Raw genomic sequence first — 13,947 nt, 5'->3', positions numbered from 1 at the left:
AAACTATATTACAGGTATAAAAAGGTTAAAGAGTTGAGCGTTCTTCTCATTTAGCATCCATCTTTAGTGACTAGTAAAATTGAAATTATAGTCTGTCGAGTGTCCATTTTCAAAATCTAATCTGATGTTTCTGTAGATCAACAAAAATATTATCTGTTCCTAAAACATAACAAAGGAAAGGAGGGGAATAAAACCAATATAACATTATATTAAAAATCCATTATTATATTGCAATGTTATATAGCTGCCAATTGTAGACAAACTGATACATTCATGATCCCTTTAAGAATTATTGTTGATTCCCATAAACATGACCACTGCTATTAAACTGGACAAGAAATCAATTGAAAAAATCTTGATAAATGAAACACTTATGATTGTCTTTCATAAAAATGGTTGATGACACCAAAAGCCATCAAACATGGCTGATTCAGCTACTATAACTACAAAATTGGGTAAAAAATTCTGAAAAAACTATTTTTGCTGGCCAAGGTTTCTCAAGATGATGTTCAACAAATCCATAGGGAGGCCGAGCTAAGTTTGCTGTTAACATAAAACTCAAGTTGAGCAAAATGTCATTTATTCAAAATTTATCATTAATTGAGAATGACATATTAACAATATCAATAGTAGCAAATAAATGACAATGACATTAAAAAGCAAAGGTGGGGTTTAGAAAATGCCACAAATCTCCAAAGGGGATCCCCACCCGAGGACTCCCTGTCCAGAACTAGGGAAGACAGTATATAAAGCTAAGGAAAATAAGCCATTACTGACCACTTAAATGCAGAGGAAGCCATGTTGAACTGTACTGTCCATATAGACGAAAACACATGTGAAAATAAAAAATTGTTAATAATAGTCATGTAAAAATGTTCACTAAAAATTCTAGAATATAGAAAAAACGAACAAAATATATTTATTACACAAAACACCATGTATTGGACATGTTGAATGAAAAACCAATGTAGAGCAAGCCATCTTTACCTCTACCCAAATATACTAAAAGGTACAATAGACTGCAGAGCAAACCATGTTGACATCTACTAGTAAGTCCAGCATGTTCGACAAAAAAAAAACAAATGAGTTTATCAGTTACAGATTCAAAAATTGAGGTGGAATGTACACAGGAGAAGGATTTAGTCATGGAGCTATCCGATGAACTTTTTGAAAAGAAAAACGAGACAACAGGTCACAAATTACATTGGTCTTTCCAGGAATATGCTTAGCTCGAAAATGAATATTGTATTTTAAAGCAGCTAGTACCAATCTCCGGACCAATTTCATAATATTCTTTTCTTTTTCTTTTCCACAAAATTTTATGGTTGGCTAAAAATGAACCCCAAATATCAATTGCCAAAACAATTGGAAAAAGTACTTTTATTGTAATGGGTAAATTTCTTATCTCCTGTGGCCATTCACCTGCAAACCATTTGATGCCAAAAACAGCAGCAAATCCACCATGTGTCCCAGCAGCATCTGAATAAAGTTTCAAAACATCTGAGGAAACCCATTTGTTATATAAAAAACATGATTTGCCATTAAAATCTTTAATAAATAAATCCCATAATTTAAGATCTAGTCTTGCTTCAGAATTTAACTTTATTCTATAATGTGGAGATGTATGACCTATAGTCAAATCTAATAATCTGCGTAAGAAAGCTCTACCTGGAACAATGACCCCACAGGCAAAATTCAAAAGACCCAATAATGACTGTAACTCATTTAAAGTTACACTACGTTTACATTTGTATTTATTGAGTAATAGTGAAATTTTTTGAATTTTTTCATCAGGTAAACGAGCAACCATCTGTACGGAATCAATTTCAATCCCATATATTACAAGACAGGTTGTTGGGAGTTCTGTTTTTTCCATTTTTATGGGAACCCCCACTTTCTCAGCAAGGCTCATAAAAGTGTGCAATGCTGTCAAACAATTATTAGTACCAAACTTTCCTACAAAGAAAAAAATCGTAAGGGTTCCGCGGAACCTAGTGTCTCGCCTACTTTTGCTGTTAATCGCAGGCTCAACAAAAATGAGGAAAAAAATTAATAAAAATATTCCTCTCTATACTATCTTTTGATTGTAAGTAGCTTCTGTCCAAGTTTGGTAAAAATCTAGGATAGTTTATGAATCTAATAAATGTTTTAAAAACTTAAACAGCAGACTGTATGTAATGTTAACTGGAAGAAAAACTAAGTCCATTTATAAGTAAAATACGGAAAAAATGGAATAAAATTTTAACAAAATTTCCTTCTAGATACTAGCTTTTAATCATAAACAAGCTTCTGCCCAAGTTTGGTACAAATCCAGGATAGTTTAAGAAAGTTGTTAAAATTTTAATAACTTTAACCACAGAGTGAATGTAATGTTAACTGGCAGAAAAACTAAGTCCATTTATAAGTAAAATACGGAAAAACTGGAATTTTGTTTTTACAAAGTTTACTTCTGGATACTATCTTATGATCATAAACAAGTTTCTTTCCAAGTTTGGTAGAAATCCAGGACAGTTTAAAAAAGTTATTAAAATTTCAAAAACTCTAACCACAGCGTGAATGTAATGTTTCCTGGCAGAAAAACTAAGTCCATTTATAAGTAAAATACGGATAAAATGCAATTTGTTTTTACAAAATTTACTTTTGAATATTATCTTATGATCATAAACAAGCTTCTGTCCAAGTTTGGTAGAAATCCAGGATAGTTTAAGAAAGTTATTAAAATTTCAAAAACTTTAACCACAGAGTGAATATTTGTGGACGCCGCCGCCGACGACGACAACAACGACGACGACGACGACGCCGACGCCGACGACGGAATGTAGGATCGCTATGTCTCGCTTTTTCGACAAAAGTCGAAGGCTCGACAAAAATCATCAAGTAAGTGAGATACCCCATGAATGTGAAATTTCTCATTTAAAATCCATTGAAGTGCCGTTGAAAAAGCTTCAAATAACTGACAGGACGAGGATGCCCCCATTGGTATAGATGCGTCATAATAATATTTACTATCCCACTGAAATCCTAATAAATGATGATCCTTTTCTGAAATAGTAATTAAGCGAAATGCGTCTTTAATGTCACTTTTAGCCATTAGACACCGTGAACCATACAACTGGACTAACTCTATAACTGTCTCAATATTTTGGAATTGCACTGCTGAGAATTCTGGAGAAATACCAGAATTAACTGAATTTCCTTGAGGGTAGGACAAATCATGAATTAATCTAAATGAATCCGGTTCTTTCTTTGGAACTAACCCTAAAGGGGAACAAACAAAATTAGGGAAAGGTGCATTTTTGAAGGGACCTTTAAAACGCCCCAACTTTAATTCTTTTTCAATTCTTGATTGTACTACAACTGGATTTTCTCTGGCGCTATTATGATTTCGAGGAAAATTTTATTCAGATCTTGAAAAAGAAGAATTTATTGAAAACCCTTGTGTAAAACCATGTATCAATTTCTCTTTCAACTGTTGATTGTAACCCGATAAATATTTATCCAATTCATGAACTTTTACCGGAGAAGGAAGGTTTGGCAGAGGTTGCTCGTTTAACTTGGCTCTCTGTACAAATGAGGGTACAATGTTTTTATGCTGCAATGGACACACTGGTGTTCAAGTTTACAGTTTTTTTAGGTACATTCCCCTGACTTACAGAAGGCCCAACAATAGCCGATGGGGAACTGAAATTGTTGCTGGACCCTTCTTGGAAATGTATTTTTAGAGGTATTCATAAAGGAGCTCCTATCCTGAGACGTGACACTGTTAGACCGTTCAGTCAGAGATACAGACCTCCATAACTCGTCATTTATGGTATCCCATCTCAAATGTAGAATTTTTCTAACCCTTCTAAATTTCTCATCATATGTTTTAGCTGCTTGAAACCCCAAAGATTTACATAAACCACGAATAGTATAACCATACTTTATCAAGGCCAAAGCAGAATTCAAAGACTTTCCTAAATAAATGGACATAAATATGTCAAAATTATTCATCCACTGATGAATTGATTGGAGCTCCCCTTTGTTTTTCCTATTTGAAATAGTGATGTTAAAATTTTCAAACAAAGTTGAGGAATCTTCCTCAATATGAGACGGCAGCAAGAAGGCAAAGTTCACATAATTGTCTGCCCAAACATCATCTTTTAGCTTACAACTAACATGAAAATCTATTGGTATAGAATGTTTTAACATATGACATGCATAGGGAGTGTCTACATTAGCAGAGCTTGAGTGGAACTGCTCACCAGGTATTACACACGGATCCGATGATAATGTTGGCTGAAATAATGCTAATGATGAGCCATGGTCATCACTGTTGTCATGTTGTATAGTTGTCAACGGTGGTATACCCGTTTGTAATGAAGGATTCAGTATGGCTGAAATCTCACTGGTCGGCATCACGTTATTGTCCTTTACTAGTTGAATGCCAGAACTGTGCAACTTTGCAAATAATGCTTCAGCAATGTCATCAGCGGATGGACTGGTATGAAGATTATTGTTGGAAGGACTCATAATAATATTGTCCGGCAAATCAGCTCGTTGCGGTTGTGTCCTAGTACTCCTTCGTTTCTTTGTCCTGGGTCTATTTAATGGCAGCAAAGCAGTAGTCTCCATCCCAAAAACATCCCCAATTGTCGCCTCAGTCAAATGTCCGGGAGAAGCTTTCCTTTTTGTTCTTTGCTTTGGCATTCTGACTGAAATAATTAAGAATTAAAAACAAAATATATGTGTATACTATTTTAATTGTTAGTAAAATATTTTCTTAATATGGCCAATTGAGGAAATTATGATCCAAAACTTTTTAGGCATATTTGTAAGCCTATACATGTGTAAATAAATACATAGATTCAACCAATATTGAATTTAAAATTTATACATACTGATATAATAACTCCAGAACTACAAATATTATATGTATAGAAAACATGTAAAATTAAATTTTACAACCAATTTACCCTATTGTGACACAACCATATAGGGTAATAAACCATTTAGTATGTTCCTCTGCTTGAACCAAAGTCAATACACATGTATGTACATGGAAAATGATTAAATAGTTAATCCACATGTAAAACATAACATGTAACTGAACCATGTAATAATATAAGACATTAGTAATGTCAACCATTTTTGTGTCACAACCATAATAAACCAAAGCAAGACAGAGGAAACATATGTTAAATAATATAAATTAAGTAGTAATGGAGTACCATATTTTCAGTAAATAACCATAATATTTTGTCAAGTTACCACATGACAAGAGCCTCCATATCCAATTTTTGTATATTAGATAATTGCATCAATATCAAACAAAAGTGATAAAATAACTATTTAACTTCGAGCTGGACTACCTACAGCTGCACGAATACTCTTGGCATATTTGACCATACCTATAGCGTTTAAATGCACCTTGTCATTTGAAAACAGTGCTCGAGTGTTTTTCCAAAAAACCCTGTGCTACCAGTAGCTAATATCACAACGTTGATATACATTTTTTCGTAGCTCTTTGTTTATCTCTATAACTTTGTTATTATAATTGTCTTTCAAACCCCCGGAGTATCTCGGGAGCAACTGACCTAAAATCACGTGACGAACATTATAGCATTTGATTATGTAATCGGCAAAAACTATTATATCTCTTGCTAATCTAGCGGGATTTGATTCAGCGGATAAATCATTGCCGCCAATTTGAAGAAAAACACAATTAGGCTTATAATCATCAATGATTTTGATAAATTCTTGCCTTTGAACGCATTTTGGGCCCGGACGAATCGTACTTCCACCCAAACCGAAATATTCTACTTGAATGTCTGTACCATCAAACCCCAAATTAAACCATCCCTGATAGCCATTTTTAAACACAAATGATTCCAATCTATGAATAAAAGAGTGACCAAAAATTAATGCACGTCTGATCATGGTTCAAAGGCAAAAATTGAAATTATTAATAAAATAATTTAAAGTTCGCTTTTACCTGAAATATAGCTGTACTTTCAACAAAGATGGACCTTCCTCAGATCTTTGGAATTTAACAAGTAGTTTGAAATCAGCTCTGGGAAAGTCTTTAAATGCAGTCAGCTCTATGAATCTCACACACAAATCTGCATACAATAAGTAACCTCCTTTTTTGAAAAAAAAACAACTACAACCTCACAATTTCAGCTCCAGCTATACACAGAGATTTTTGCAAAAAGTTACAAAATATTTTCCAAGTTTCAAATAAAAGATGTTTCTTCTTTCAGAGAAATTAGCTGAAGACTGCATGTCCAAGTTCTTGAATAATCTGATCTTAATTGTCCCTCCCAATAACTGGCTCATCCACTTCCTTATTTGACCATAGCATACATTGGCCTCAGGCGGGAGATAAAGTTTCTACACTCATGATGTACAATACTGCCCTAGACCCCAGATGGCTAATCCCCAGATAAAATTACTACACAGTTGATATTACGTAATCCTCAATGATTATCTGTACTTGCAGACAAAAATGTTTTATTTCCAATAAATGTATATTGCCAATTACTATCAAATCCTGGCTAAATGATACATATTGATGACCTTGGAGTATTATGGTTGTTGATTCCAATGTAGCCACTGTTACTAAAAAAAAATTTTTTTTAATAAAAGTTCCATAAAAATGATGCCAAAAATTGCATGAACGATGAATTGCCATTTAACTTTAGGTAATTGATACATGTATGATGCCCTATTAGAATGTTTGTTAAAGAGTGCACTGCCATCAAACATAACTGCCAATATATGTGTTAAATTAATATTAATATTAGTACTGTTAATGAAGATGTAATTGATGGGGCTAATTGATTGAAGATATACTTTACAAGGCAAGTAAACAGAAACTAGTAAGAAATGAAAATAACCTTTGATTCATGGTTTAGAGTGGTTTAGACCCAAAGTTCCTTGAAACTTCAAGGCTTCAACTTTACACTAGCCTTATATAAACAAGAAGCATATTTGAAGAATGAAACTATACCTCAACCAGCCAAAATGATGATATCAACTTGAACAATACACAGTGTTAGAATGTACCTTATGATTCAACAACTGGTGGCTAATATACATGACAAGAAGAATGATACACACAGTACAGATATCAACAATAGAAATGATTGAATTTTCATGAACAATGCTATATTAAGAGGAAATTGCAGAAGAGGCCGGTAACAAATAAACAATAATAATCTTAAGTTTTTGATGTTTTTTATAGTGACAACCGTCAAATTGACAACAGATGATATGGAACAAGTTTTCTTGATCAAAGAGAACTTGGCAAGTTAACTTTGATAGTGACAACCAGGCTTTAGAAACAGATTTACCATATCAGAACCAAGGAAATCTATCAAATTACCACGCTCGGTCATAAAGAAATAATGGTTCATATCAAACTTAAACATGTACTTGCAGAAGATGAGGTACCGTATATTGGAGATGTGGACACGAATGTTACACAGCACATAACTGCTTTGTATGATTAGATAACAATCAGTTCAGAAAGTGCTTCTGAAAATTTGCGGATGGTAATCAGATACCTCATGAAGACGATACGAGGGGCGGATCCAGGATGTTGATTAAGGGGACATTGATAATAGGCGAAGGATCATGAGATGGCCCAGTTTTTCATTGTGACCAGCAATGAGATTTTCAGGCTTATGAAGGGTCAAAAAATTTTTTATGAAGTATACATAAATTCAAAACACCCTGACAAGTTATTTTGCTAGATTCTTCAAAATAACAAAATTATGGTCATTTTTGTTAGCTTCGATTTTATTAAAAATTTTCACATGTATTGTAGTTGTTATGTCATATTGTTTTTTGTTTCTTTTAAGCTCACCTGGCCCAATGGGCCAAGTGAGCTTTTCTCATCACTTGGCGTCCGTCGTCGTCCGTCATCCGTTAACTTTTACAAAAATCTTCTCCTCTAAAACTACTGGGCCAAATTTAACCAAACTTATCCACAATCATCATTAGGGTATCTAGTTTTAAAAATGTGTCCGATGACCCCGACCGCCAACCAACATGGCCGACATGGCTAAAAAATAGAACATAGGGGTAAAATGCAGTTTTTGACTTATATCTCTGAAACTAAAGCATTTAGAGCAAATCTGACCGTAGTAAAAATGTTTATCAGGTTGAGATCTATCAGCCCTGAAATTTTCAGACGAATCAGACAACCCGTTGTTGGGTTGTGTAACAGTGGTTTGATTCCGCCAGTGTACTTTATCCGGTGGAAGAAAATCCCCAGTGATTTTTATCCACCAACAAAAATTCACTAGGTTTTTCTATCCGGGTCCAGTGTAAAACATCCACCAGTCATTATAAGGTTCCAAAAAGGGTTTTTTGAAGGGGAAATATATATAAAATGTGGCTTAATAGTTTTTAGTGTATATGAAACTTGCATAGCTGATTTATATAAAAAGTGGAGAGTTTTCATCAAAGGAATGTTCACACTAGTGTTTTTGAACCAGGAATGATTACACTAGTGATTTTGTACCGGAATGATTGCACTAGTTATTTTATACCGGGATTATTTACACTAGTGCTTTAGATCCATACATTGATGAAGTGATTAGTACTCATTTTGAACACACGATAACACAATAATGCTTAATAACGAACAAGATTTAAATAATTTTTGTATGCAAATCTATAAAATCATATGCTTTTAAATTTTCACTAATTGTAATATTTATATTTATTGGATTGCCGAAGTTTTTCTGTGTATTTGCTCTTCGGTCGACTTGGATATAAAATCATATCTTCTTCGTCAATATCAAAGGATGCTTCTATAATTGAAACTTTATGTAAGAACAAATCTGCTCTTTAAATTTGGTTTATATCAAGTTCAATGTCCTGATCATTGATAAAGTATTTTGAGTTATAAAAATATCCTCCTCGTCATCATCAATATTATTTACTAGATTGACTCAGATTAATTAAACTGGTTCCTTGGAAAATTATTTTGATTTAAACCCATTTATTTATGTAAACAATAAACCGGTCTAATATAAACAAAACAACAATATCAAGATCGACGCTTTCACACTATTCACATCCAATATTCTCTAGTGAAAAACAGTTACCCGGAATAAATACACGGCGGAATAAAAGTACGCTAACAGTTGCTGCCACTGAATTGGTCATTTTAAGGAAATTTTGCAATTTTTGGTTATTATCTTGAATATTATTATAGATAGAAATAAACTGTAAACAGCAATTATGTTCAGTAAAGTAAGATCTACAAATAAGTCAACATGACCAAAAATGTCAATTGACCCCTTAAGGAATAATTGCCCTTTATAGTCAATTTTTAACATTTTTTCGTAAATTTTTGTAATCTTTTACAAAAATCTTCTCCTCTGAAACTACTGAGACAAATTTAACCAAACTTGGCCGTAATCATCATTAGGGTATATAGTTTAAAAAAATGTCAATGACCCTGCCTGCCAACCAACATGGCCGACATGGCTAAAATTAGAACATAGGGGTTAACTATAGAAGTCTAAGGGAAAATTGTAAAAAAAACAATTTCAAATGGTCAAAACTTGTAAACTAATTTAAATAATGATAATTAAGGGATCTTCAGTAACTATTGTAAGACTACAATAGGATGACCTGCTTTTAATTTAACTACTTGGCCAAATTAAACCAAACTTGGCCTCAATCATTATTAGGGTACCTAATATTATTAATTATGATTTTAATCTTATTTTACGTGCTTTCCAAAACAACACTAGATACAGTTGAGCGACACAGGCTCTTAGGAGCCTTTAGTTTTTTTTTGTTTTTTGTTGGGGGGGGGGGGGGGGGGGGGGGGGGGTTGGGTACAAGTCTTTTTTAATAAATACAAATGTAATTGTAGCAGAAGAATTCTAATTTGGTTGCCATATCAACAATGTTTCGGAATCTGCAATCAAAATCATAATGACTTAAACATGTTTCTTTCTTCCGTAAGAAAAATACATCGATGCTATTAAAGTGAATACCAAGATATATAATAAACCGTCAATGAGCTATGTATTTTTTAATATGCTTTCTAAAGTTCATCTATTATCTTATCATGAATACATATTGTACGTGTATCATGACAAAGTGATTAAATCAAAGATATGTTAATGCAGAGTAAGATAAAAAAAAATCAGCATGATCAATAATATTAGGGCATGTAGCTGAAAGGGACGCAAAACAACTTTCAACAACACATACATCTTGTTAATGTAGTTCTAAGACAGTCATAGAAAAAAATAGGAATAAACATGGGATGAGACACTAATGTGAAACAATGAGATTTCCTCCAAAAACTTGGTGTTTATGATGCAATCTGTTTCGGAAAAGTTATAATTTTTCGGTACTTTATTTTTCTAAATAATATCTCGCAATGGTGGTGTAATTTTTTGTATAATCGAAAACATATTGATGATTCAGCAGAAAGTGATTTGCGCAATGAAATCTAAAAGATAAATTGTGTGAATGTAGAACGCGATTCTATACGGGATTTTAACCTAAATTATTAAATTTACGTAAAAAATCTACTTGTTTTGTATATCTTAATATAAAACTTCAAATTTCCTCAAGTCATGAAAAAATGAAATTTTACCGCATGATATAATTGGACATTCAATAACAGGTGCCTCGATTACGTTACGTGACTTAACATTGACGTTTTCTCATTATGACGTTTACCGCCATAAGCCTGGAAATGTCATGGCGGGTCACATATTAAGAAAGAAAGGACTAATGAAGACATTACATTACACAGTTGCCACAGATAGTAAGAATAATTGAGGGGGACCAATCTTGATATCTGACCTACGGTATTGTATATTCGCTATGTATACTTAAAATTAGAAGCCTAATTTACGACTTTATTACCTGATTTTATGTAGGAAGAGAGACAACTTTCATTCCATTACGAATACATCATATGCTTATTCTCTTCTTACGTATAATGTAGATTGTGTTATCATACCTCGTGTCAAAATGCCCGATTTTGATTGGTTAATACGAGGGTAATTATTTACTCTATCACATTGCGTACATTCTATCACCCTTCACGGAGACACTTATAGATCAGTTGTGCACTTTATTTTATACGGATGGTTGTTATATACAAGACGTCATTTAAATTTAAACAAAAAAAAAATAACCAAACATTTAGTATAATAAATTGAATAACACATATCTGAGAAAGCGATAGAGCAGATTGTTACGCCTCGAAAAAAAAACATTGTGAACCTTGTCTTTGCCTCCTCTGACAATATTTTTCTCGGGGTAACAGTCTGCTCTATCACCTTCTTAGCTATGTGTTATTTATATAATGTCGCATGTGTGTTTTTCTCTAAAAGGAACAAATACAAGTATTTTGACATAATACAGTGACAAGCTGGACCTACGGTGACAACTATTTACAAAATGCACAGCCTTTATACATCAGTGTGCAGAACTCTATTTGTTGTTTCTTACATAGAAACAACTTAAGAAACCGAACCATTGGTTGGCCATTATAAAATCAGCCGAAACTAATCTCTTTCTTATTACTAGTAAACCAAGTTCTGAGATTACATAAAAGAATATGTGGATAAACAACTACAATACCACCCTCTCAACAAAGGGGTCAGTAATTCTAAATGATATTGATAGAACTACTGTTCAATACACATGTGGACAAACCAAGATGGCTAGTGTGTATTTAAACAATGTCTAAAAGAACTGTGACTATTAATATATGTTGTTCTTTGTGTGCACCCAATCACTATAGAGAAAATACACAAATTTGGAGAAGAGTAAATGATTTGAGACTGAAGTATCTTAATCCACTACAGAAGAGAGTAAAACGATCTTCACTGATGACTTTATGCATGGATTGCAGAGATACAAGGAAACAATCTTATGGGTAAGCATGTTGACACCATGACCAAGGATGAGGTGGACATAGATCAATACAAATAAGTGAACATAGAATATAACTAATACACAGATACACAAGCGTATTTGATCCTTTATGTGTGAAAAAGTATGAAACCATACAGAACAGTTGTTAGCTAGTGGTGTAATTAAATTGTCATATTCCCCACGGACATCAAACATGAAATAATAGTCCTGTGTCGTAAGAAAAATGGAAAATTAAGGCTGTACATGTATGTGTATGGACTGTCGCCATTAAAACGAAAGAACTATCAAAGATGCTCATGCTATACAAGGAATTGTGGAAATTTGAGTGGCCTTTGTTTTGCATTTAGGATTTGCTATTCACAGTGAACAAGGTGCCAATTAACTTCGAAGGTAAACTGATTGCTATGGGGAACATTGAAAAATAACTGGTATGACAAAAACCAGAACAAATCCATTTTCATCCGTAAGGAAATGGAGTTTGTGAAATATTTAATAGCACATTATAATATATATATGCAACAAGTTAGGAACACTTAACCCACAAGCCAAACAAATTGGAAGTCGGACGTCTTAACCATTGTTTATTTCTATAACACTAATAACTGTACAAGACACGATTCAACAGGAATGTCACCATACTATATCTTATTTGGCAGAGAACCACAGATACCAGAAGACATTGTATGCAAGTGAAACAACTCAGAGACAATTTCAAACACCAAATTCATACAGTTTCAAAGGAAAGAATGGAATCAGTATGCATACTTGAAATTTCATAAACAAAACATGGATTTTGATGTAAAGAACGACATTGGAGACAAAGTATTAGTCAAAATAACAGCAAGTGATAGGGGGACATAAATAATACGATAAATGGGAAAACGATGTTTAATGACAGGACAACCAAATTATGGAATTCTTGTTTTTAAAGTTAGCAAAGAAAATGGTACTGGTAGTAAAGCGACATAACACTGCAATTTATTGCACTAAATCAAACATCTTTCAGGGTAGTTGATTGCTGATCTCAAGAGAGAAACTGCCCTTGATAATCAAGATAAATTTAATAAATCAGAGATATTTGACTAAGTATAGTGCATTGTGATTAAACAACAGTTGTGTCAGTAAGTGATCTTTTGCCTGAGCAGGATACTGATTTTTGTAGAATGGATGACCTGCATCCTGATGGTCAGAGTGAAAATAATGAAAAGGAACATTCTCTTTGTTTAGACTCAGAAGATGTGGAAAGTTTTGACGTATCAACATTCAATGTTACTAATACTATTATTGATTATTCTAATACAGACAAAATTCATGACCAAAAATAATCATAAAGATAGTGATCAAGTAGGCATTGCTCCTAAACCTGATCAGAGGACAGAGCAATTACTAAGCTAAAATGGTGGAGTTCAGGGCCGAGACAAAACAATAAGGTGATAAACACTTTCTTAAACTTGTATTGATAAACATACATGTTAATTCAAAGATATAATAAGCTTATCCAGTTATCAAAATAAGATAATTATATTAATGCAAAGATGAAATACCCTAATATCAAAGTAAAATAACAAAAATACCGAGCTCCAAGGAAAATATAAAACGGAAAGTTCCTTATCAAATTGCAAAATCGAAAGCTCAAACACATCAAACGAATGGAAAACAACTGTCATATTCCTGACTTGATTCAAGCATTTCCTCATGTAGAAAATGGTTGATTATAGATAGGTAAACCTCTCACTTGTATGAGAAACAATATTTTAAATGTGCAAATAAACAGGGCTGAATATTTGCTACCATATTAGCATGCAGGAAATAATTGCCATGATTCGAAAAATGAGTTTGAACAATAACAAAGGGGGTAGAAAGAGAAGATAACAAGAGGCCATAAAATCATAATATTGAAAACAGACAACACAACAATCAAACAGAAAAACAGAAAACAATAGCAAAATAATGGTACTACCTTGAACACTAACAATTGAGAAACACAAACCTCACTGAAAAGTGGGGTAACATTCAAGCCAATGCATAAGAATTTTTTAC

Source organism: Mytilus californianus, unplaced genomic scaffold (genome assembly GCF_021869535.1).
Source record: "Mytilus californianus isolate M0D057914Y unplaced genomic scaffold, xbMytCali1.0.p SCAF_15, whole genome shotgun sequence".
In the NCBI taxonomy this organism is placed as follows: domain Eukaryota; kingdom Metazoa; phylum Mollusca; class Bivalvia; order Mytilida; family Mytilidae; genus Mytilus; species Mytilus californianus.
This window is presented reverse-complemented; position numbering follows the sequence as displayed.